Source organism: Acinonyx jubatus, chromosome B4 (genome assembly GCF_027475565.1).
Source record: "Acinonyx jubatus isolate Ajub_Pintada_27869175 chromosome B4, VMU_Ajub_asm_v1.0, whole genome shotgun sequence".
Lineage (NCBI taxonomy): Eukaryota > Metazoa > Chordata > Mammalia > Carnivora > Felidae > Acinonyx > Acinonyx jubatus.
In genome coordinates, this window is record NC_069387.1 from 107,074,616 (window position 1) to 107,099,293 (window position 24,678).

A 24,678-nucleotide genomic window follows, 5' to 3' on the forward strand; every position below is an offset into this window, starting at 1 on the left:
CAGAAAACCTGATTCAAATTTGTTTAAGCAAATAAGACATTTACTGGCTTACACAAATAAAATTTTCTGGAAGAGAGTTGTCTTAACGGGCTTAAAACCTATAAACAAAATTTATAGTTCTAGCCTCTCACTTTGAATCTCCCCTTTTTCATTAATTGTCATTATTTCACCCCTCATGATCACAGGATGGCTATGTAAGTCCAACTGGACACACTACTAACTCAAAATCTAGAGGAAAGAGAAATTTCTTCTCCCTCAACATGTTGAAGTCATCCATCCGATCAATATTTTGGCTTGATTCTCACTGTCTAAATTGAAAGGCACTCATTTCTGACACAATCAGTTTGGCACGTGCTGGCTGACTTGCACTAGTTGTAACAAAAAACTGTGTGAAAAGTAATAATAAAGATCACAATCATAATAGTAGCAATGACCATTTATACTACTTACTTTCAAATTCTGATGACTTGGGCTAGAGTAATTTATAGATTTCCACAATAACCATAATATATAATGCACTATTACTATTCACATTATATTGGTGAGAAAATTGAGGCATAGAGTGGCAACAATGTTTACCGGCAACATTCACACAGATGTCAAGTAGAAGAGCTGGAATCTGATCAGAAATTTGTCTGGCTCTAAAGTCTACAAAGTAACCATTATACTGTAGTGTCATTCATTCTTTGAGAAGATAATGAGGACATTCCTTTACAAAGCACATGTGCTGAAAATAGTAGAATGGTGCAGCAGAAAATGTGAGGTGTTATTTCCCAGAAGATAAGGAAAGGAGGCACAAAGAAATTAAAGAGCTACTCTGAAGCAATTAACCAGTGAATGGTTGAGCTAGAATTCAAACTAGGTTTGTGTAAGGGCAGAGCTCAAAGTCCTAATTACTAGAATATGTGAATACATGTGATGGCTGTTATTGAATATATCTGTGAACAGATAATGTAGCCAGAATTAACATTTAAAGTGTACTACCTTAATGAATTTTCATTTCTCCCACTAATTATGTTCCTGACAGTCTAAGACCTATTATAATTCTCTCAGTCCAGGGAGAAGAAACAGGGCCAGTGCTGGCTGGAACAAAGCATCCATGGCTAGATTTAAGTTTCAAGAGTAGTTTTCATTTTGATTTTGCTTCTTGTCTACATGTATACCAAAGCAATGATCTTGAAATACACTTTGCCAAAAAAAGTTACAGAGTTTTATGTTTCATTATATCCCATTAATACATTAAAAGCCAATTGTTATAGGCTAAATCATAGATTCTGTCCCATAATTTTGAAGGGGGATATCCCTGACACCATTAATACTGACTCACAATAGGAAAGACATCACATATGACATACAGAAACCTTTTCCATAGAGAAAGGGGTAATGGCAAGCCCAAGACTTTATCAATACCAAGGCCCTACTACAGACCTATAAATTCAATCTCTGGTAATGAAGACTGCTTGCCCATATTTTTTAAAGAGTTACCAAGCATTTTTGAATGTTCAGTTAGTGTTAAGAAACACTACTCTAGGAAAAAAAAAAGACACCGGAAAACCAATCTCCGCATCATGTAGACAATAGCATCTGTGGGCTATTGGGAATTTCCCACGGAGATGAGCCTGTGGAAGCTCTTCTAACTCTCTCTAGTCTAAACACAGCATATATGGATGCAGAAGTTCCTGCGTGCTTTGGAACCAGTAGGTGCTGAGAAGGGCTAGGGTTAGGACCAAGATGGGGTGTTATCTGTGGGTATTATAAATGAGGAAAATGATCAGGACCTTAGACATAAGCAACAGGTACCAAACAATCTCTCTGAAAGCCAGAGAATACAGGTCTCTTCCCAGTATCAAAAGCAGACGAGGCTCTCCACAGCAATTATCCAGAATGTCACATGCATCTGACATCTAACACCATCTTGAAAGGAACAGAGACTCATAGAAGTTGAGTATTGCATATTTTCCAGAAAGATATTTCTTTAACTTAAAGAAACAATGGTAGTTTATATTCATAGTTGTTTGGTTTTCTCTTACATATCAGGTGAATATAAAGGTTAAAGTCAGGTGTGGGGCTTGAGAAGGAAAAAAATATATATATATTTCAGATAATAATTTAAAAAGCTTTATTTATTATGCACAATTAAATGGCAGTATGCTCATACTTTGAGGATGAGAGATTCTTTTTATTCTCTATGCACTGTTAATTTTTTATGCTCCCATTCAAGAGTCAATGTCTGGGCTTCCTTATCTATAGATAGGTTTGTGACCGGCAGGAAAGCAAAGTTGCCAACCAAACCACCTTGTCTTAGCTATTTCCATAGATCTAAACCCACTGAAAGAATTTTTACAAAGTGCTTCTGAGAATCCATAAAGATGGAGAAAGACCTTTGAAGGAAACATCAAGAGGGAGAGAATTACCTAATTCATGGAGAGGAGCCCAATCCCCTGGCTGGGGAAAAGAGCATGGACTGAGATCCCAGAAGCAAGGGAAATACAGGTTTCAAAGGTCCTGAGTGGCACAGTGGAGAGCAGTCAAAATACCCAAAAGGAATCGGTGCATGGTGCTTACAAAGAAACTGGGACATAGCAATTTGGGTTTACCAGTGTTGACAAAAATTCTTATGTCCACCATAGACAAGAAAAATAGCATAATGCCTCCATACCTAATGAAGGTCTCACAAACAACCAAGGTAATATTTTCTTCCAGGCTGATAGGATCATGAGCCCATTCAAAATGAGGTCAATTTAAAGAAAATAAAGTCATATTTATTGAACATCTAAGTACTATTCATCCCTACTACATAAAACATAACTTTAAGTTGATGGACTAAGTTTTTAAACATTCACTAAGATCTTTAATAATGATTCATTGTTTAAAAATCAGTATATACATAATAAAACGTATCCCCGAGCAAAATTTTGAGAGAGAAGAATGACACTCTTGCACAGAAAGATAAGTCCACACAGACTAGACTTTGCTAAGTGATCGGCTGCTCTTGGAGATTTCACCAGAAAAGAGTAAGCCTCCTAGGATATCCACATAAACATATATTGTCCCTGATACATCTACATCTAGAATTCAAGTCATTGACAGAATATAAAGCCCCTAATACAAAGAAAGAAAGAAAGAAAGAAAGAAAGAAAGAAAGAAAGAAAGAAAGAAAGAAAGGAAGAAAGGAAGGAAGGAAGGAAGGAAGGAAGGAAGGAAGGAAGGAAGGAAGGAAGGAAGAAAGAAAGAAAGAGGCACTTGGGTGGCTCAAACAGTTCAGCCTTGGCTTCTGGATTTTGGCTCAGGTCATGATCTCACAGTTTGTAGACTGTGTAGGGCTCTGCACTGACACTGTAGGGCCTGCTTAGGATTCTCTGTCTCCCTCTCCCTCTGCCCCTTCCTCTCTAAATAAATAAATAAATAAATAAATAAATAAATAAATAATTTTTTTAAGTAAAAGAGAAAAGAAAAAAAATATCTCGAGCAAACGTATGGACTCAGACAAATACTGCAAATTTCTGCATTTTAGAAAAATGAATAAAATAAATACTTTTCTCCGGGTAAAATTTAATTGCCTCAAAAATCTAATTAATGAGAGCGTTCCATTTCTCCAATTTTGAAGTTTCCTCAGGCTCACAACAACCTATCATTTACCTGATAGAAAATAACAACTTGCCCCATATTTGTCTTCTAACTTTGGAATCTGACCTATTTAAGTAGCTAGTGAATTTTGGATTTTATTAACACTTGTTTTAAAGATAATTATGCAGGGTTCAGTTTTTAGTTTAATCTTTCTCAGTGTTACCTAAAGATGCTACTGCTGTTCAGAGGAGTGTATCATTACTCAGAGGGGCAGTGATTTATTGAGTAATTAAGGCAATCTAAATCTTCACCAACTCAGTGCAAATTACAAATAAATGATCTAAGCTAGGTACTCTTTTCCAAATGTAAAATACTATTTATATTGTTGCTATTAGCACTTTTAATAATGTTGGGTCTTAATAGCATTTTCTACTTAGTTTTAATTTTATGTAAGTTTTCTACTAAAGGTGAAAGATATCTGAAATGAATATGGGCATTTTTACTGAAATTAGGCATTATGCCAGGAAAAAAAAGCTTGGATGACATCAAAACTATGAATAAAATAATGATTTAAAATTACACACACACTCATTTACTTTCAATTAACAAACATTTTTGAGTACACATTTATACACCTGTCAATATTTCTTACATATGTGTAATAATAAATCTGTTTTGTTTTGGCACATAAAAATTCTCACTATTTTATTAATTCAGTTTATTTACTAATTGAGTTGTGGATAATGTAAATAATCATTGAATCTTCTTCTATTTGTGACTTTTTTTATAGATTTAGTTGAATTGAAAACTAAAACATGAATATGGGCAAATCTTGAAAAAAAGTTGGAAAATTCTTCCACATATCACTAATAAAAAAAACAATGTGAAAATTAAATCAATAGGCCATGAATTTGGGAAATGAGTAAGAGGTGTAGGAATGTTTGTGTTTATGTTTCCATATATATACAACATTCTAAATTCAAAACCATATTAAAGAAATAATATACATTTACACAGATAAGTAAAGAAGCTATGCTATTATGGTACCATAGTAAAAATTAAGTATATTTGCAAGAGAATAGATTTGTGTTTGATTACTTAGAGTTATAATACATTTTTAATATTAATATCAAAATTACTTTCAGTGTGACTGAATATTTTTTGACGTTTTATGTAGAACTTGATACTGCTTTAAATATACTTTAAAATCTCTCATAAATAAACTAGGAATTATTTTATATATTCATTTATATTATCAGAAATTTAAAAAAAATTTGGTTTTAGAAATATTTTATTTATGTTTATTTTCTAAAGAAGTAAAAGGGCTTAATTTTTTTCTACCACTTATTTTCATCATTCATTCAGTTATAGTCTGTTTTCCAAAAATTGGGACTTAACCCAATGTTAATATTTAGTAAGAAGTTAAAATCTAGAACATATTACTACAATACAGATAATTTTGATTCTTCTTTAAAATACTATTTTTTAAAATCATGACAGAAGATTTTTCTTAATAGAAAGCACCAAAAATACCATGCATATTCTCAAATAAAAGATTCCTCTTGGGGCACCTGGGTGGCTTAGTCGGTTAAGGGTAAGACTTCGATTCAGGTCATGATCTCATGGTTTGTGAATTTGAGTCCCACGTTGGTCTTTGTGTTGACAGCTCAGAGCCTGGAGCCTGCTTTGGATTCTGTGTCTCAACCTTTCTCTCTGCCCCTCCCCCTACTCTATCAAAAATAAATAAATGCAAAAAAAATTTAAAAAAAAGATTTAAAATTTAAAAAAAGATTCCTCTTAAATGTGTGCTTAAAAGAATCCTCTGAGGGAATTCTGAAATCTTCTTTAATTGCCCTGAAGTCTAATAAGTTAAGTTCAGTAAATTAAGACAAGCTGATAAATTGGGGCAAAATTTACTGAGTACCAACATCAAAGATTCTCTTTGGTTTGATATGATAAAGTATCAGATTCATAAAGTTTCATTGTTGTGACTATAGCTATATTTTGGTGATATAAAAGCCAATACCATTGTGAAAATTATAAATCTTAAAAAAAAATAGAATCACTGCACCCAATGTTGTTGTGAAGCTTGCTTCAAGAATATACACGACCCAATATTCATTGTACAGTATCTGCTTCTCTTTGAATATTTCTTACCTTTAATTTACAAAGCATATAAATAAATACATCCTCCAGCCCTCTTCTCACTCTTTTGATAATTTAAACTGTTCTCTAGCTTTCAATTAATGAAAACATACTGTATACACTGTATGTTAGCTAACAACAATACATTATATTAAAAATACATTCACCTTTTACATTTATTCATAATTCTCAATTTATTCCAGCCTTTCTCTAGTTTGTCTTGTTTTCTCTATCAGCATGTTCTTCCCAACTTGATAAGCATACTTGATAAGCATACTTCCCACTTAATGTTCTAGATTAGTATCTGGTTAGGTGTGTCTTTGCCTGAGGAACAATTCTATCCTCCAACTTTCTCACGCATAGAACAAGTAAATAAACCTATGTTCCCCAGGCTTAATTCTGAGAATTTTTTAATTCAACTCTAAATTTATAACTCAATTTTAAATGACAGTCTTTCGTAATATATTCTGAACTCCTTTGGGGGTTAATGATTTATCCTTTCTCTGCAAAGCATTTTACAGTTGTGCGATAACACAGGAATCTTAAATCTTAGCAATATGTGTAGAAAAGTAGACAAACTTTGATTTGCTTTTCTTGAGAGAAAGTGAAAAAAAAAATGAAGTATACCATTGTAATAAAGGCTGAGGAGTGGAGCTTCCAACACTGGCTCTTCTTCTGCCTTTAAAAAATACATCCAAAAAATAAAAAAATAAAAATAAATTAAGAATGTATCCATTATTTCTACTTTAACTAGTTATCATGTTGTGAGTTGCTGTCAGATATGCAGTCTCGAAGAAATACAAAGGTGAATTAAATGAAATATTCTGTAAAAAACAAGTTATTTTATTGATTTAAATACGGCAGTGTTTGGTTTGGTTTGTTTTTTTTAATGTATATGAACCAAGAGTTCCAAGTGTTGCTACCTCTCGAAAAACAAGTTTCATTTGGGAATAGCACAAGCCACTAAACCAGAGTCACCTTACAGGATGGATCTTTGCTTAAACAATACAATTTGCCTCGCAGACTTTGCCCAATTAAAATAACCAGCGACAAAATTAATGAGCAAAATCTGAATTATAGTAAGGTGAAGTTCAGAATGTGAAAATCAATAGGGATAAAAGGATTTAGTTTTTGTAATTGTAGACTAGATATTTGAGATAATTATCTATTTATCACTCCTGACACTTCCTCACTTTCTTTTGCCCTCACCAGCACAATCACCATGACTCTTCCTCTTTTACATGTTTTTCTAGTGATTTCTGCTTGTTATAATTTGCATATAATCATTCCCTGTTGTAAGTTATCTGAATTCAAATTTGAATATAACATTAACAACAGTTTGGGAAATGTCTGTTACTTTGTTCGATACAAACTTTATAAAGATTGCTTTGGGGTGCCTGGGTGTCCGAGTCAATTAAGCATCCGACTCTTGATTTCAGCTCTGGTCATGATCTCATGGTTTGTGGGATTCAGTCCTGTGTTGGGCTCTGCCCTGACAGGGTGGAGTCTGCTTGGGATTCTCTCTCTCTGTCTCTGTCTGCCCCTCTGCTGCTCACACATACTTTCTTTCTCTCTTTCAAAAAATAGAAAATAAAAAAAAAATAAAAAATATTTCTCTGTTGAGTCTCCACAATAAGAAATAATCTAAATCAAAAGAGATAGAGGTAATTTAAATATACTAGTTTTTGTAACATCTGGAACACATGTTTCCCTGTTATGGGCAAACATGAAAAGCCTTAGGTAAGAGGACCTAGGACAAATATTATACATGCTTTACTCTTAAGCAGCTTCTAGTATTGTTCTCTCATCTGAGATACTCTTCTTGTAATTATTAAAGCAATGTCTGCATCATAATAATGGTGTAAAATAAAACTGAGAGAATGACAGATTAAAGAACAGCTCTGAGATGCAAGCATGTTTAGGTATAACCTCTTCAATATGCACATAGAAAATGCATTTTAGAGAATATTCTAAAACTGAGGCTTTAAAGACTATTTAGATCTGAAGAATTTTTTTTTTATGATTGTTCAAAGCAGTTTTCAGTATGAGAACCTGGAAAAATGAGAGCACTCCCATCTTTAGCCATCCTTATTTACTGATCAAATTTTGTTACATTTCATTTATATTTGGTGCATGTGTTCATATTATGTTGGAACTAAATATATCCCATAAGGTTCAATTGCACAAAGTTTCTTTTTTCTCTTATATTACTATATTTAAATTACCAGCACAATCTCTTCCATTTTAGATATCTCATATTATAGAGAGTCAACAAAGCAATTTTTTTTACGTATATTTATTTTTTAGAGACAGAGAGTGATAGAGAGTGAGCAAGGGAGGGGCAGAGAGAGAGGAAGACACAGAATCTGAAGCAGAATGCAATTTCTGAGCTGTCAGCATAGAGCCCTATGCAGGGCTCAAATTCGTGAACTGCAAGATCATGACCTGAGCTGATGTCAGACGATTAACTGACTGAGCTACCCAGTTGTCCCAACAAAGGAATCTTTTAAAAAGATTTTATCAAACATAACAGACCTTTCCCAAATTATGTCTAATATTATATTCAAATTAAGTCAGATAACTTACATGATGTAATAATTATATACAGATAATTACTATTCTTTCTATGGCATATGAAGAGGGGAAACTCAGATAGTCAATATTAGAAGTAAGATTAGAAAGGAAAGCGAACCATTTACTAAGAGAATATTTACTGAACAACTAGTACAGGATATTTCCCTAGGATACATCAATGGCAAAATAAGCAAGGAAAGAAATCCAAGAACAAAAACATAACAAACAAACAAATAACAACAACAACAAAAAAAAACTGTAAGCTCCCTAGTAAAGGTAATGAGGGACATGGACAATGAAAATAAATTAACAGGTAAAATATATAATATTAGAAGTAGTAAATGCTGTGGGAAAAAAGAAAACAAAGGTGTATGAATTATGGAAGTGGGTGGGTATTGCTATTTTAAGTAGGTGGCCAGGAAAGGCATCACTGAGAAGGCATTGTGGGAGCAGAGATGCCAACGACGTGTCAGTGACTATCCAATCTGAGAAGTTTGTCATATATCAGGTATAATATGATCCACTAAACCATAAGGTTCACATAAGCATCAGTAATCTATTATTAAATGGAAATGGTATATGTCAGGAAAATGGCCTCTGTTGCCTATCGGCGGTCTATCACTGAGAGTAGAAACCCAAATACTTCTTCCCACTGCATCTTGGTATCTGATTCACCAAGGAAAGCATAGCACAGTCAAGTGCTAGATGGAACAACACTTTACTCACACAGAGAAGAGACAGAGCAGAATCAACTCCAGGAGAAGGTATAGGTCCCCTATAGCCAGGGGTTCCCTCCTGATACAGGGCTTGCACACACCCATTTTGTGCCACAGAATAAAGAATCCCATCTTCTTCCTATGGAGTACAGATACAACAGAAGGGTTGGCAAGGGGCCAACTTTGTTTTACACACTTGAGCAAAACGAAGGAGTATGTACTGAACCTAAAACAGGAATAAGTATTTCCACATAAGTCTTCATAAGCTCATCCTAGGCAATGAAGACTCTTTGTGGTGGTAAGGAAGTGCTCAAAGTCCAAGGCCCTTATTCTTATGTGGCCAAAGGGCTAAAAGACTATATGCATAGCACTGCCTATCCCAACAGTATATTATAAAATCTGGTTAATATCAAGTGAAAAGACATAACCTGATAAATGGATGCTATTACACCATTTTCTGTTTTCTTCCCATCTTTTCCTAACTTGTATCCATGGCCTTATGGGGTAATAGCACTTTTGATAGAAAGAGGAATTCATGGTGGCATTAGCAAAAAGTATACTGCCCTGTTTTGCATTCTTTCAAATTGTGTCTGTTAAGAATTATGCTAAAAAGAAATATTCCTGCTTGGCATACACCAGGTACTGTATCTTATTTTCCTCCTGGGTAGAAGGAGAAATGGCCTGAGATGTAGATCTATGCTCATTCAAGGTTAACAGTTTGACCAAGAGTTCAGAAAGATATAAAGATCAAAACCAGAAATTGGTTTTGAGGAAGTCTGAGAAACAGGTAAGGGCCCTGATTCTGAGTATATTCTGTTCTTGTGAACTAAACCACATGGAATTGCCTTCAAAGCTCATCTGACTAGATTGCGCAGTGTCTTATTTATTCAATATGTTCCACTTTTACTTGCTTATACTTGTGTTTGTATATTTTGTTTTATAAAATTTTGTCACAAGGGTAGGTTCTTGTATGCATCACCATAGTCAAAATCCTGACCAGTAACCATCAAAACAGTCTTTTCTGTTGCCTTTATATAACAATACTAATATCCCTCCTGCCATTCTACCTTCACCTCACCCATCAACTCCACTTCCAACTGTTATATCTGGCAAGCACTAATCTGTTCTTAATTTCTAAAATTTTGTCATTTCTAAATGTTTAGATGAAATTCTACAGTTGGCCATCTTTTGGAGTTGGCTTTGTCATATAGCATGATTCCTTGGAGATTCATCCAAGTTATTCCATGTATAGACAATTTGCTCCCTTTTATTCTAAGTGGTATTCCATGACATTTGTGCTTTGCCATCCATCTGTTGGATGCTTTGAAGGTGTATTACCAGAACTGAGACTAAATCAAATTTACACAGGAGAAAACTGTACCACTGAAGATACATACTTTATCCAAAATTGCACAACACCTACACACACACACACAAAAACTTCTATCATAAATAACATTCAATGGCAAGAAAGAAGAGAATTCGAATTCCCACGACTAATAACAGAACCATAATCATCAAGACAATACAAAATGTTTTGTAAATAAAGTTGTAAAATAATGAATTAAAACAAACATAACAAATGTATAAGTATTAGAGAAAAATTAAAAAGGCCTATTTAAAACATTAATGAACAGGTAAAGCCAAAGTTTAGGACAACTTGAAATAATAATTAAATTTAAAAAATATGAAAGAAAACAGAGGAATAAAAAATGAAAACTCTAAATGAGAGGTCAAGAGGCATGGAAAGTAGAATGAGCAGCCCTAATAAGTGAATTAGAAAAAAAAATGGAGCAAGGTAATTTTAGTATGGGTAATGATGACGGATATGCCAGAATTGATAAAATTCTTGCTATTCAAATTCAAGAAACACAACTGCTCCTAAGTACAATAAATCTACCTCTAGACATAGGATATGACAACAAACAAATGAACAAACAAACTACAACAACAGCAACAACCCAAAAAAATCTGTGCTGGGAAAGAAGGATACTGTGATCAAATATATTTGGGAAAAGCCACAGTAAACAACACAAAATGTATTTCTTCACTGAAAGACTTCCAAAACTTTCTTGTGCCAGTTAATGTCCCTTACTAAATCAACACATAATAGGCAGCAACTCTCATTTGTATTTTACTGAAAGCATACATTTTTTGTGAACCACCCTGCAGGACTTAGAGCTAATTTAGAATATGTTTAATGTTTTTGTGTAATGAAAATGTGACCATAATGAAAGTCTAATTTGCACTGTGAAAGCTTTAGATTTTAAAAGTTATTTAATAAAAAACAAAACTGTTTCCAATTCTCCAGTATGAAAAATTGTGCTTAGTAACAGTGATTGTTTTACAAAGATTAAAGCTTTCTACAAAGTTTTGTTTTAAAAACATACACAAAACAACAAAAAGCATTGTTTGAGCATCACCTTTGTACTATGAAGATTAGATTGTACCAGGATATTTTGGCACAAGCTGTCAGATCCACCTGAGGAAAGATTTCTTTAAAATTCCTTCCTTTTCATTTTTTGTTTACTATTTATAAAAGCAATTACTAGAAAATATGAAGAGAATTTTAATCAGAGCTTCATCTAGAAAGATTTTACGAATACATCTAAACCATAAGAAAGAAACTTTGATTTATTTATGATGTTTCTAATTCAATATAAAAAATTATTGAACTAAATGGGTGATGGGTATTAAGGAGGGCAATTATAGTGATGAGCACTGGGTATTTTATGTAACTGATGAATCACTAAATTCTACTCCTAAAACCAATATTACACTACATGTTAACTAACTAGAATTTAAAGAAAACTTGAATAAATAACATAAAATGAAAACTTGAAACATAATTATATATATATAAATAAAATATTTAATAATACAAATATATATACATAATTATGTCTCAAGTTTTATTAATATAATATAAATATATATACATGATATATAATTATGTTTCAAGTTTTATATATGTGTGTATGTATGTGTGTGTGTGTGTATATATATATATTTATATACATATAAATATAATTTCTTTTTTGTATCATAAATGGCCAAGGATATGGTTTCATAACAAAGAGCACAACATGTGGCTCCATATTTCAAGGGTTATATTTCTTGCTCATGATCAGTCCAATGGGGGTTGGCAAGAGGGTCTCATTTATAATGGATTTTCAAGGACTAAGGATAACAAAGGTTTAATCTCCACACATACAGAATTTTCTTCATCAAGGAAAGAAAAGGAAATGCTGAAATCTGACACCATCAATCAGTCCCTCCCACCTTCAGTTGACATAGGACACTATGTCTGATTCAATTGATGGAAGCAAATCTAGGGATCATGGCTGTTTTCAAGTAGTAGAAAATTGAAATCATTTGCCTAGAAGAAGGAGAACCACAATGTATTTGAACAGCCCTAATGACCATAATCAACAGCTTTTCAAACTAAATAAGAATTTTAAAATGTAACTTCCAATTTAATATTTCAAAGAATTTAATAATAAAATGATGTAAATGCAGGGTGCCTCGGTGGCTCAGTCGGTTAAGCATCCGACTTTGGCTCAGGTCATGATCTCACAGTCCGTGAGTTCAAGCCCCGCGTGGGGCTCTGTGCTGACAGCTCAGAGCCTGGAGCCTGCTTTGGATTCTGTGTCTCCCTTTCTCTAACCCTCCTCCGTTCATGCTCTGTCTCTGTCTCAAAAATAAATAAACATTAAAAAAAATTAAATGATGTAAATGCTTTCAAGAAGTTCCACCAGAGACTGGTTTATGAAGGGACACAACAGAGACAGAGGAAATTTAATAAGGTTTGTTTCTGAATATGAAAATGGGAGATATATCTAAGAAAATAGATATACAGTGTTGAAAACTTCAATATTAGGTAATGCTGAAATTCTTTTGGTGACTGCTTTTAAATAATTATTATAAATAATTCACCATTTCCTACGTATGGAACATTAAATAGAGCTCTGCCAAGTTTGGCTTAATGAATAAAAATGCTGAAAATATCCAATGGTGGGATATCCTCAATAATATTAGACAAGAAACAACAACAATAAAAAATTATCAGCCCAAAGGTGAAATCTTTATTTAAGCCATATATTCACCTTGGCAAATCTTAAAGTTAAAATGACAAAATAAGACATTCAAGAAAAATATCATTTGAGTCATTAAAAATGAGTATGTATGTAACACATAAAGAGAAACTTCAAGTTGTAGGAAGAATCTTAACAGGATATCAGCTCTCAGAAAATTTGAAATTTATTCTTATGCAGTGATGGACCTTCAGCAAGTACAAAATGGTTGGGCCAGGCTCTTTGTAAATATATCTAGGCTGCACTGATGAATGAATGAAAGAATTGGGTAAATCACTGAAAACAAAATAAACTATATATTTGTTTGTTTGTTTTAGAGAGAGTGTGTATGAGCAAAAGAGTGGGCAGAGGTGAGGGAGGGAGGGAGGGAGGGAGGGGGAGAGAGAGAGAGAGAGAGAGAGAGAGAGAGAGAGAGAGAGAGAGAGAGAGAATCTTAAGCAGGTTCCACATGGGGTTCTATCCTACGGCCCTAGGATCTTGACCTGAGCCAAAATTAAGAGTTGGATGCCCAACTAACTAAGCCACCCAGGCGCTCCTAAAGTAAACTTTTTAAATGCAGCAGGGAGGATGTCATATAGGCTAGTGGTGTCTCCCTGCTTGCAGCAATTGTGAAAAGCAGCTATGTTAGCGAGTATTTAGAGTTATAGGATGTTTAGTCTAGTGGTGCATAATCAATATTTTAAGAAACGTTACAAAGCATGAAAAAAGTTTTGCATTGCTTCTTTTGATTTTAAAATATAACGAAGACAACCCACACTTGCAATTATATTATCTACTCATTGCTCACTCAGTTCAGCTGTCATTTATAAACATAAAGAGCAGAAACAGTATAGACCATACATAGATAAGAGAGGCAAACAGAATTACTATAAACGCTACTGAGAAAGGTCTCATTATTTTTGATAGTGCACGCAGAGGAAAGCAATAAAAAAAAATGAAAATGGCTTTGAAATTCATAAAACTGACTGAATTATCTGTTGTTTTTTACCAGGAAGTCTCTGACTCAGTCAATGCTGTTTAAAGCTTAACAGATTTTAGTCAGGATGCTAAAAGGCCTAAGAAGACATGTGTAGTAGGATCAAACTGAGCTGCCAAGAGAGGGCAAGGTGTTGGCCCAGATACATGGTACTACAAGAGGAGACAGACCTCTGCCGAGGTATCAGTTATTTAGAGCTGGTAACAGAATTAGTTGTAAGATAGTGTAAGCTCCAGACAATCAAAATCTATCTCCTTCCTCCATCCCATACCTTGTCTGTTCCTTCCTACTCACATAGCCCAACACTTTGTTTATAGTAGACATGAAAAGGTATTTGTTGAATAAGTATTTATTAAAATAATGGGTGGAGTAGTGTATCTTTAAACTCATGTTTTGCCAAAAAGAGTCTATACTTCTTGCAATTTTTCTATATATTCTAAACCCTCTGGTATTTCCCTCTCTATAAAGCCTTTCAAATAAGGTCTTATTTAATCTTTCTTAAACTACAGAGCACTACAATTTGGTAGAAACCACTTTATAGGGGAAAAACACCCAAACCTTCAGCTATAGTTTATAAATTATTTTAGGAGGTAAAGAGAAAAAACATGTTTTAAAAGAGCTGAATAGATAAAGCCCTGAGTGGGAATATAAACTGCTACAATTTTGGAGTAAACAGTAAATTGAAAAAGCATATTTCCTATGTTCACTGTTGTAATTCCAAGTATCCTGCTCAGAAAAACATTTCTGCAAGCTGAGACATGTCAAAATGTTAAAAGGAGCTTTACTAGGGCACCTGGGTGGTTCAGTTGGTTGAGTGTCTAACTGTTGATTTCAGTTCAGGTCATGATCTCAGGGTCATGGGATTGAGTCCTGTGTCGGGCTCATGCTGAGCATGGAGACGGCTTAAAGATTCTCTCACTCGCTGCCCCCTCCCCAACTTGTACTCTCTCTCTCTAAAATAAGACAAAATAAAATAAAATAAAATAAAATAAAATAAAATAAAATAAAATAAAATAAAATAAGGAACATTACTAAAGCATTGTTTATAATAGTGAAAACCATGACATACACTATGCATAAATAGAGCTAGGGATAATGAATATATGGAACATCTATTGATTGAAATACTGTACAGCAATTAGATAAACTAAATATATAGGTAGTAATATTGAAGAATCTGGGAAATTACTAAGTGAAACAAAACAAAATGTAATATAGTTCATGTTGTATAATACTGTTTAAGTAAAACTAAAAAATAATAATAAAAAAAAAAGTCCACAAAGCAATAAGATCTAATAAAGTAAACAAGATCTATTGTCACTGCTATATAAGTAATTAAAATGGACTACAAGTCTGCACATCAAACCCATAAAAGTCATCATATCTGGATTTGAGGGAGGGAATCTGACTGTGATTTATGTACATGGGATAGTTCATCTTCTCTTTTAATAGTGTATAATTTAAAGGAAAATAACATTCATATTCTATTGATGCAATATAAATGCAAACAATAAAAAGACAGTAAACAAATATGTCACCTTATTAACTAACTGGATAATTCTGGGAAATTGGAATGTGACTGCTTGCTTTTTATTTTTATGTCTTTGTATCTTTCAAAATTCCCAAAATAAAACAAAAGGGAGAAAAAAAAAAGGATAGCTACTGAAATAACTTGACAACTTCCCTCATCCATTCAAGGATTCAATGAAGAATTTGACTTGTGAAAGACTGGCTTCCATCTTAAGTAAAGAGGATTGCAAAACAGGAATAACTGGAAGTTAGAGAATTAAAAAGGCACCACAAGTAGAAATGCATGCCCTTAGAATTTGTAAGAACATGCAACTTTTTTGGTATAAAAAATGAGAATACACTTAGAAAATACCTAATTAATATTATAGCAAACACTTTTCTTGGTACCACAGATGTCAAGTGGGTAGGGAGGGTAAAGTAAGTCAACACGTTACACATAAATTGAAGAAGAATTATTATTATTATAGAAGATGGGAGCCCATGCTGTTTGTTGAACGGGGAGGGGTTCTCTAACTCAGTTTGACTTATGGAGGAAAGCAGGAAGATCAACACTAAACAAAAGGTGATGCTGGGGCTGAGACTAGGGGAATGAATTAGAAATCAGCCAGGCCATCCTGAGGTACAGCAGAAGGTACAAAACCACTTAAAAAAGAGAACATTCTGTGAGTTTCCTGAGAAGAGGAACTGAGTCTTGAGTTTTTATTCCTCAAGAATAAATCTCCAGATTTATAATAGATCTCCAGATCTAGCAGAATAGGAACAAATAATCTTTATTTAATTAATGAATCAAAGAAACAGATGACTGTCTATTACATCTTGTTTTCTATTTCCAAATGAGGATAATACAGTTTATATGTGAGCCAAACATGGAGCTTTTAAGAATCATAAAATTAGATATTTCTTAGTGTGAAAGGAATACTTTATTTCAAATTTAATTTACTATATATAAATTTTTAACTATGTATCTTAACCCACAGAAACATTCAATGCTTTGAACATAGCCACACTTTAAATTTATATTTGCCTTAAATGTTTTTGATAAAAAATCCAAGTTGCTTGGTAACATTTACCTTGAATTTCAAGATATTTTAATATTAGTTATTTTAATACAAATGGAGTAATTTCTAAAATATTATTAAACTATAATATACTATGACATATTAACCATTAATTTTTAATGATGTCATTGTATAAAAGGTCACAACTGCAAAATGATGTGAAAAAATATTCTAAAATAGGTATATTTTTAAGAATTGAGAAGAAATAAAAAATTATAAGAAAATCAAATTACTTACTCATAATAAAAACATTATAATTCGACTTTTTAATTTGTTAAATATTGAGTGTTTTAGATCATTTTGACAAAATTAATTCTTATTCTAGCAGTTGTAAGTGAAACTCTGTGTTTATAGAATCATGACTATCTTTTATGTATAAACTATTAAGAAATATTAAGTAAAATTCTAAAGTAAAGATTTTTCTTCTCAAATTTACACTTAAGAATCGGCAAGGATTTTAGAAGTCTTTAAAGAACTATTTTTAGGGGCACCTGGGTGGCTCAGTCAGTTGAGCAGGTGACTTGATTTCATCATAGGTCATGATCTTGGTCAGGTCCATGGGATTGAGCCCCATGTCGGGCTCCCTGCTGACTATCCAGAGCCTGCTTGGGATTCCCTCTCTCCCTCTCTCTCTGGCCCTCCCTTGCTTGAGCCCTTCTAAATAAATACACAAACAAATGAATAAACTTAAAAAAATAAAAATTAAATACTACTTTTAGTTACTATGATGGGAATTAGATAATATAAATATTTTTTTAAAGGAACCTGTTATTCTTACACATTTCAAACAACTGTTTTGGATTTGGAAAATGACTAAAACCTGAACAACATAACTCTCAAAATAAAAAAATAATAATCAGTTACTATACCACACAGAGTGCAGCATTTTATTATTATTGCATTTCACATAAACAGCAGTTCATGTGAATTCTGTGATCTGCTTTTTCCACCAAAATTATCCTGAAGATTATTACCTTTCAATTAATACAGACTTATGTTATCACTTTCTTTTTTTATTGTGTGATTTCACCTTTTCATTTAATTTTTTGTTCAAGTATAATTAACATATGGTATTATACTAGTTTCAGGTGTCCAATAGAATTGTCCAACAATTCTATACATTTGTCAGTGCTTATCAAAATAAGTATACTCTTAATCCCCTTTATCTATATCCCTCCTCCCCCACCCTTTATTTTTTTTTAGTTTTTATTTCTTTCAAGTTTTTATTTAAATTCTATTAAGTTAGCATATAGTGTAATATTAGTTTCAAGAGTAGAATTTATAACACACTTACATATAAGTTACATATAAATTTTGGGGAGCTAATGCACATCACTGTTATTATAGTTAACAAAACTGTATTACATACTTGCAGCTTGCAAAGAGACTAGGTCTCAAACGTTCTAACCACAAAAAAGAAATCACAATTATGCGATGTAATGGAGGTGTTAGTCAGCAATATGTTGATAATCATATTGTGATATGTAAGTGTATCAAAATAACGTGTTGTACTCCTTAATCTTACCACACTGTTATATGTAAATAATATCTCAATTTAAAAAATTAGTAGGGGTGCCTGGGTGGCTCAGTCGGTTAAGTGTCCGACTTCGGGTCAGGTCATGATCTCACAGCTTGTGAGTTTGAGCCCTGCATGGGGCTCTGTGCTGACAGCTCAGAGCTTGGAGCCTTCTTCAGATTCTGTGTCTCCATCTCTCTGCCCCTCCCCAACTCACATGTTGTCTCTCTCTCTCTCTCAAAAATAAACATTTTTAAAAATTTAAAAAAAAAATCAGTACCCAAGATATGAAATCATTATTCCAGGAGAAGGTTGGTAATATTTCACTTTTCTTGATATTCTCATTCAATTTTTATAAATTCATAAATATTTATAGATAACCAATCTATGCTAGATAGTATAGGAGTTAAAGAGGTATCTATAAAAGATACCCCCCTAACATAAAGAGATTTGAATACAATAAGTTAATTTGATATATTTCTTTTATTCTACCAATAAAAATGTTTACCTTTTAATTATGTATAGGCCCTATACTCAACACACTCCCCAGCCAATTAGACCTTGTAATTTAATAGGAAGACATAATTAATTACAAAACAATGCATAATTATAAATTATAAAAAAATGTGATGAAGAAAGTCTAACAGAGAGATTGGATCTAACATAAATTCATAAATCAAAGGAGATATATCTGATGGAGATAAGAATAAAACGAATAGCATTACTACAAAACAAAACAAAATAACACATAAATAACAGAGGAAAAGTGTAAAAAGATGTAATACTATTTTAAAAGAGGGACATATCAGACTTACTAAGGTTTCATTCAGTAAAGAAATATTTGTGTAATTCTGATGAAAACAGTCACATTTGGCAAGAATCTTGAAGTATGCATATAATTTTGGAAAGATGGATAGAAGAACATCTAAGAGAATGAGTCTACCTAGACAAACCAACTTAATTGGAAAAATGTGGGATAAATTTTGAAAACATCAAGCATTTGAAATGTCATTTTATGTAGAGAAGTAATAGAATCTTGGACAGGTCTAAAGCAGATTGCTAAAAACCCAGGACATCATGATATATCTTTTGTAATACAGTTTAAAAGAAGATCAGTCAAAATAAAGAAAGAAAAGAAGCATTGTTGGCATCAGAAGAAAAGAGAATTTTGTTATAGAGAAGAACCTGACATGACTTATTGAAAAGGTATCAATGACTTGCATTTTAACATAGTAGGATCTTTGCAGAAATTTGATAAAAAATAAAATAAAATCACTTCCAAAATAGGTGTATCTAACAGGGTCAGCAAAGTGGTAAAGGTTTATTATATATATATATATATATATATATATATATATATATATATATATATATAGGAGAGATAGTTATATATCAAACTGGCTAAGAGTCACAGCACTGAATTAAATACTTCTGCATCACTTATAAGCAGTACTTAACCTCTGTGTCCACAATTTCTTCATCTGTAAAATAAACATAATTATAGTATTTAACCCATAGGGTTGTTTGAAAATTAAATAAATACCCTTAACATTCTTGGAAGAGTACCTAGCAAATAGTATAAATTGCTAGTTATTTATAATGTCAGAAGGAATTCCACTTAATCAACAAAAAACATTATGGAAAAGTTCAGCAATATTTCTTAATTTCATCATACATATAGTGTATCTATATGTCAGACATTGTTCTAGATGTGAAGATCAAACAGTAACAAGAATAAAAATAATTACTGTCCTCATTGCGCTTATATTGGAGTAAGGGGGACAGTAAAATGCAATATGAAAACAAGTATTATAGCATCAGAGAGTTGTAAATAATATGAAAAATGCAATATAATAATGAAATAATACTAACAACAAAGTCTATGAATGAAACTCTGAGGAAGAAATATTTAAGCAGGGCCCTAAATGAAATGAGAACACAGAGCATCTGGGTGCTCAGTTGGCTGAGTGTGTGACTTCAGCTCAGGTCATGATCTCGGTTTGTAAGTTCAAGCCCTGCACTGGACTTGCTGCTGTCAGCATAGAGCCCACTTTGGATCCTCTGTCCCCCCCGCCACCCCTCTGCCACGTGCACACTCTCTGTCTAAAAAATAAATAAGCATTTAAAATATTAGAAAAAAAAGAAATGAGAACACTGTCTATGTAAATGTTTTGATATAAATTATTGCAGAGACAAGGAACAGAAAGAGCAAATGTCTGGAATGAGAAAAGCAAAAAAGTGAGATTGGCATAATTAGGTGATGGCAAGAAGGCCAGCATGGTAGGGAAGGAAGAAAGGAAAACAGAAGGTGAAATTAGAGATGTGGCCTGGGCCCACTATATTATGTGATTTTGTGGACCATTTTAAGGACTTGCCATTTTTGATGAAGAAAAATTTGAGGCATGGATCATGATATGATATAATTCTAAAATATGATTTAAGAGGATTTCAATTTGGATAGAGAAGAATAGAATTGGAGTATTTTTCCCTTATTCTTTTCCCATAAAAAGTGTCCAAAAGCTACAAAGAAGGCAAGAAGGCAAGACGAACATTTCCAGTTTTAGTTAAAACCTCAAACTGCAAAATAGTAGAAATGCTTCTGAAATATAGTGAATGTAAAATCTAGTGCCTGAAGCAGAAGGCAAAAAGAAAACTACAAGGCTAGAAATTTCGTAAAGAGCCAGTAAAGTCACTTCTCAAACATGAGTAAAAACATTCAGATGTTAAAACTTATCTCATATTTGTGAAAGCAGGAATGGGGGGGCTGGTGTCAGAGGTAGGTGATATTCTGGAATTGGCTTAATTCTAAGAAGCAAAAGAGGTTTTTCTAGATAAAAAATCATATTGAAAAAACGTATTTTCAAAGAGCAGTCTTCATGACTGTTTGAAAGGAAAAACTTTTCTTCTATACTTAATGACTGAGAAGTAAAGACTAAATATACTCACGTTCAAAATCTTGGGTTATAAGTAAATTTCCACCTAGCCTGAAATACAGCCCTGGCCACTCACCTACATGATTTTCTTGAAAATTAATGGTTCAGGGTAATTAAACTTTTATAAAAATAAGTAAACAAAAATCAACAAACACATAACCTACAGACCATGAGCTTTAAAAAGGGAAATCAAAGGAAGAGAACAAGAAAAAATGACAAACCACCCTATGAAATTACTGGATCAGAGCAGATAATCAAACATTTTCCATGAATTGTAAAAATTAACAGGCAAATATATCAATGGAGTACAAACACAAACAAGAATTTCACCATTGCAAGGAGGAAATAGTAAGATAACTGAAGGAGTTGTCATGTGATACATTAAGGCTTAGAAATGGAGAATAAAATGATAAACCTATCAAAAAGATACACAGGAAGAAAAATGGGCAAAAATAAATACAAGTTTTGAAAAAGAGAGCTAAAAAAGGATTATGAAGAAAGTGATAGACATGAAAAATAAGGAGGAAATAATCAAAAGGAATATATAGAATAGGAAATGAGCAGAAGAAATGTACAAAAGTTGAAAGCTGAAAAAGGAGTATGGAGAAAATAGTACATGTGAAAGACAGGTAAGGAGAACCAATATTTGTATAAATGCATCCGCACTGAACAAAAATGTTGGAGCAAAGCTAATATTTCATAATGCAAAGGGGGACTTGACTCTGCATATTGAAAAAGGGGCATCATGTTCCAGGGAAAAATCACCCCAAACTGTCAACACTGAAGTATACTCGGGAAAATTTACTTGACATCAAACACAACAAAAGATATTGTATGCAGAGGCAGGGGGGAGAAAAACAAAGAAAAATGAAAGAAAAAAATTATTTACAATGAGATTAAGAGGAAAAAGGGCTAATCCTCAAATTCTTTTGAAAAATTTTTATTATGACAATAAAATGGACAAATAAAAATGCTCAACAGAAGCTATGATCCAAGAACTTTAAATTGAGACAAATAATCTTTCAAGAATAAAAGTAGTAAAATATTTTGAATATACAAAAAATATTTTATGAACTGTTCCCAATGTAGGTGCTAAATAGTGAACCCCAGCTGCCCAAAAGACTATTATAAAAACTCCAGGATGGGAGTGTAGTGAGGTTCTTTGGAAACATTTTATACATTTATCTGTACACGTAAGAGTAAAACAAATGTGAGGTTTGGGGGGGTAAGGAATAGATGGTATGTGTTATATGCTTTAATGTAGAAATGCCATTAGTGCCAAAGTTAGAGGAAAGGGTAATGAATGCAAGAGGTATACTGATTCCTCACCTGTCTGATAATAGCTAACGTCAACAAGATAGAGCTTATAAACATTTCTCAAATTAGTACATTTAAATTAATTAAACTAAAATTTTAAAAGAGAAAGATTTCCATAATGGGTTTCATAAGGATCTTAATTCTTTGTTGTATATAAGAGGTAACCCTGAAGCAAAAGGAGACATAAAGATTCTCAAAAATGTTCAGAGACATAGGCAATTCAAACATAAAAAAGTAGAATTCACTATATCAATAACAAACAAGGGTGAATTCAGGCCAAAGTGCATTCAGAGTTACAAATCAGGGCTCTTTATAATATTAAATGGTACAAATAATGCAGTAGCTATAAATATCAACATATCAAATAAGAATTTCAACATGCATTCACTATAGGAAAAATCTGTAGGAAACAGGAGACAAAGAAACACATTAGTAGAGGAAATTTAATTTCACCTCACTGGACTCTTAACAATTCAAGGAGACACACAACACTTAAAGGTATGAAATATATACAGTTATAATAAATGGTAGATCTGAGTCTCAAACTCATCATCACTGGCTCCAGACACTAATCTCCTGACCAGCATCCTGTATTGTGGTTCCAGAGTGCCTCTTGGCTCAGGTAGATAAATATATATTTATATATTTGAAGAGGAGATAGAAAATTTTTCTTCTGGTTAACACAAGAAACAAGTGAAGATGAAGGCTATTAAAGGTTTAAAGGAAAGAAAAAAAACAACTCCTGAAATAATTTTCTGAAAGAGCAATAGACTGCAGTACTGAGCAGGTTAGTGATTAACAATAGTGCTAAGAGCCTATTTCAGGTCAATTTAGAATGATACTGGATGTTTCCCAGAATCCAAGAGCAGAAACTGATGGCATTCAGGACCCAGAAAAGCTACTCAGGCTATTACTATGTCTACCTCCCAGCTCTGTAACTGTGGAGTGTCTTACCAGCCCCCTTCCCTGAGCTTCATTCTACCCTATTGTATTGTTCTCTGAAAACTGCCTTGCTCTGTCCCATTTACACATAGCCCAGTAATGGCTGCCAAATTCCTGCTCTACTTGACTACCCAGTTTCAGCACCAAATTAAGACTGATTAGAGTTTCTATAACCCTATTCTAAATTCCAGGGAAAGAGAATCTAATTTCTGTAGTTTAGGCCATGAGTTCATAGTTATCCCACACTAATCTGGGTGGAATACAGTGCAGGTTTGGGCAATTAAAAAAAAAAATTGGCTGAAATTGAGGAACTCCAGAAGTCTACTGTAAGTATCAGTCCCATCTTGCACTCAGTAACTTAAGATGTTTACTCAAGTTCAATTTAAAAATTATATGCAAAGTTTTCTTGATATGTCTATGCCCTCAATGATGCCATCACAATCTGGTTAAATGTTGCCTATGTAGCAAAAGCTAAGAGAAAATATTTTTTTTTTACCCAAAACAGTTCATCACATTTTCACATTTTTAATCCATGGAATGTAAGAATCATAATCAAGAGAATCCAACAGTGTTTTGTGGGTGGTGGGCATGTGTCAAAATGCGATAGTTCATGAGAGTATGTGTGGTTTTCCTTAGGCTGATGTATTACAACATTTCTAGATTGCTTCTGAGAATTGGCGACTGACTTAAATTGAAACAGAGTGGGAATAGTGGATGTTCTGCCAAATCTCAAGTAAAATGTTAACTTTGTGGTTTTATAATTTTAGCCAATGTCTATTTTTTTCTAAAATATAAAGCACAATAAAATTATTATTGTATTTCAAAAAGAAAGATTCTAAAGCCATATAAAGAAACTCTTTAATTATGTTACTAATCGTCTATATTTCTAAAATAACAGAATGTGGTACTTAATTTTTTTAGAAAAGAAGTTCACATTATAATACACAGTAAATTTTAATATCATTATAGAATTAAAATACTTCACTGTAATAAATGAGAAGATACAAGATATTTATTTTCTTTACAGGAAAACAAAGGGCACTTTAGTATGGCACCCTTTCTCAAAATAATTTCAATTGAGCCAAGTAAAAATTGGGCCACATTTGCAACAAAAAAGGGGTAGATTGGCTTTATAGCACCTGTTAAGAATAATGACAGAAAACAGCATTTAATTAGATCCAAAGTCTCTGTATTCCTGGTACAACAGTGTGCCTTATAAAATGGGAAAACATTTGAATTCTCTTTAAAAATATAGGCAATGTTTTTTCCTTTGTATTTTCTTCAATAATTTTTTAAGTATTTTTAGAGTG

At 32.9% G+C, this 24,678-nt stretch overlaps 1 protein-coding gene across 3 annotated transcripts in view; it reads right to left on the reverse strand.

Annotated features, from left to right (window-relative positions):
- Nucleotides 1-24,678, reverse strand: part of MGAT4C (MGAT4 family member C) — a 720,391-nt gene that overhangs the window by 684,913 nt on the left and 10,800 nt on the right. The window lies entirely within an intron of this gene.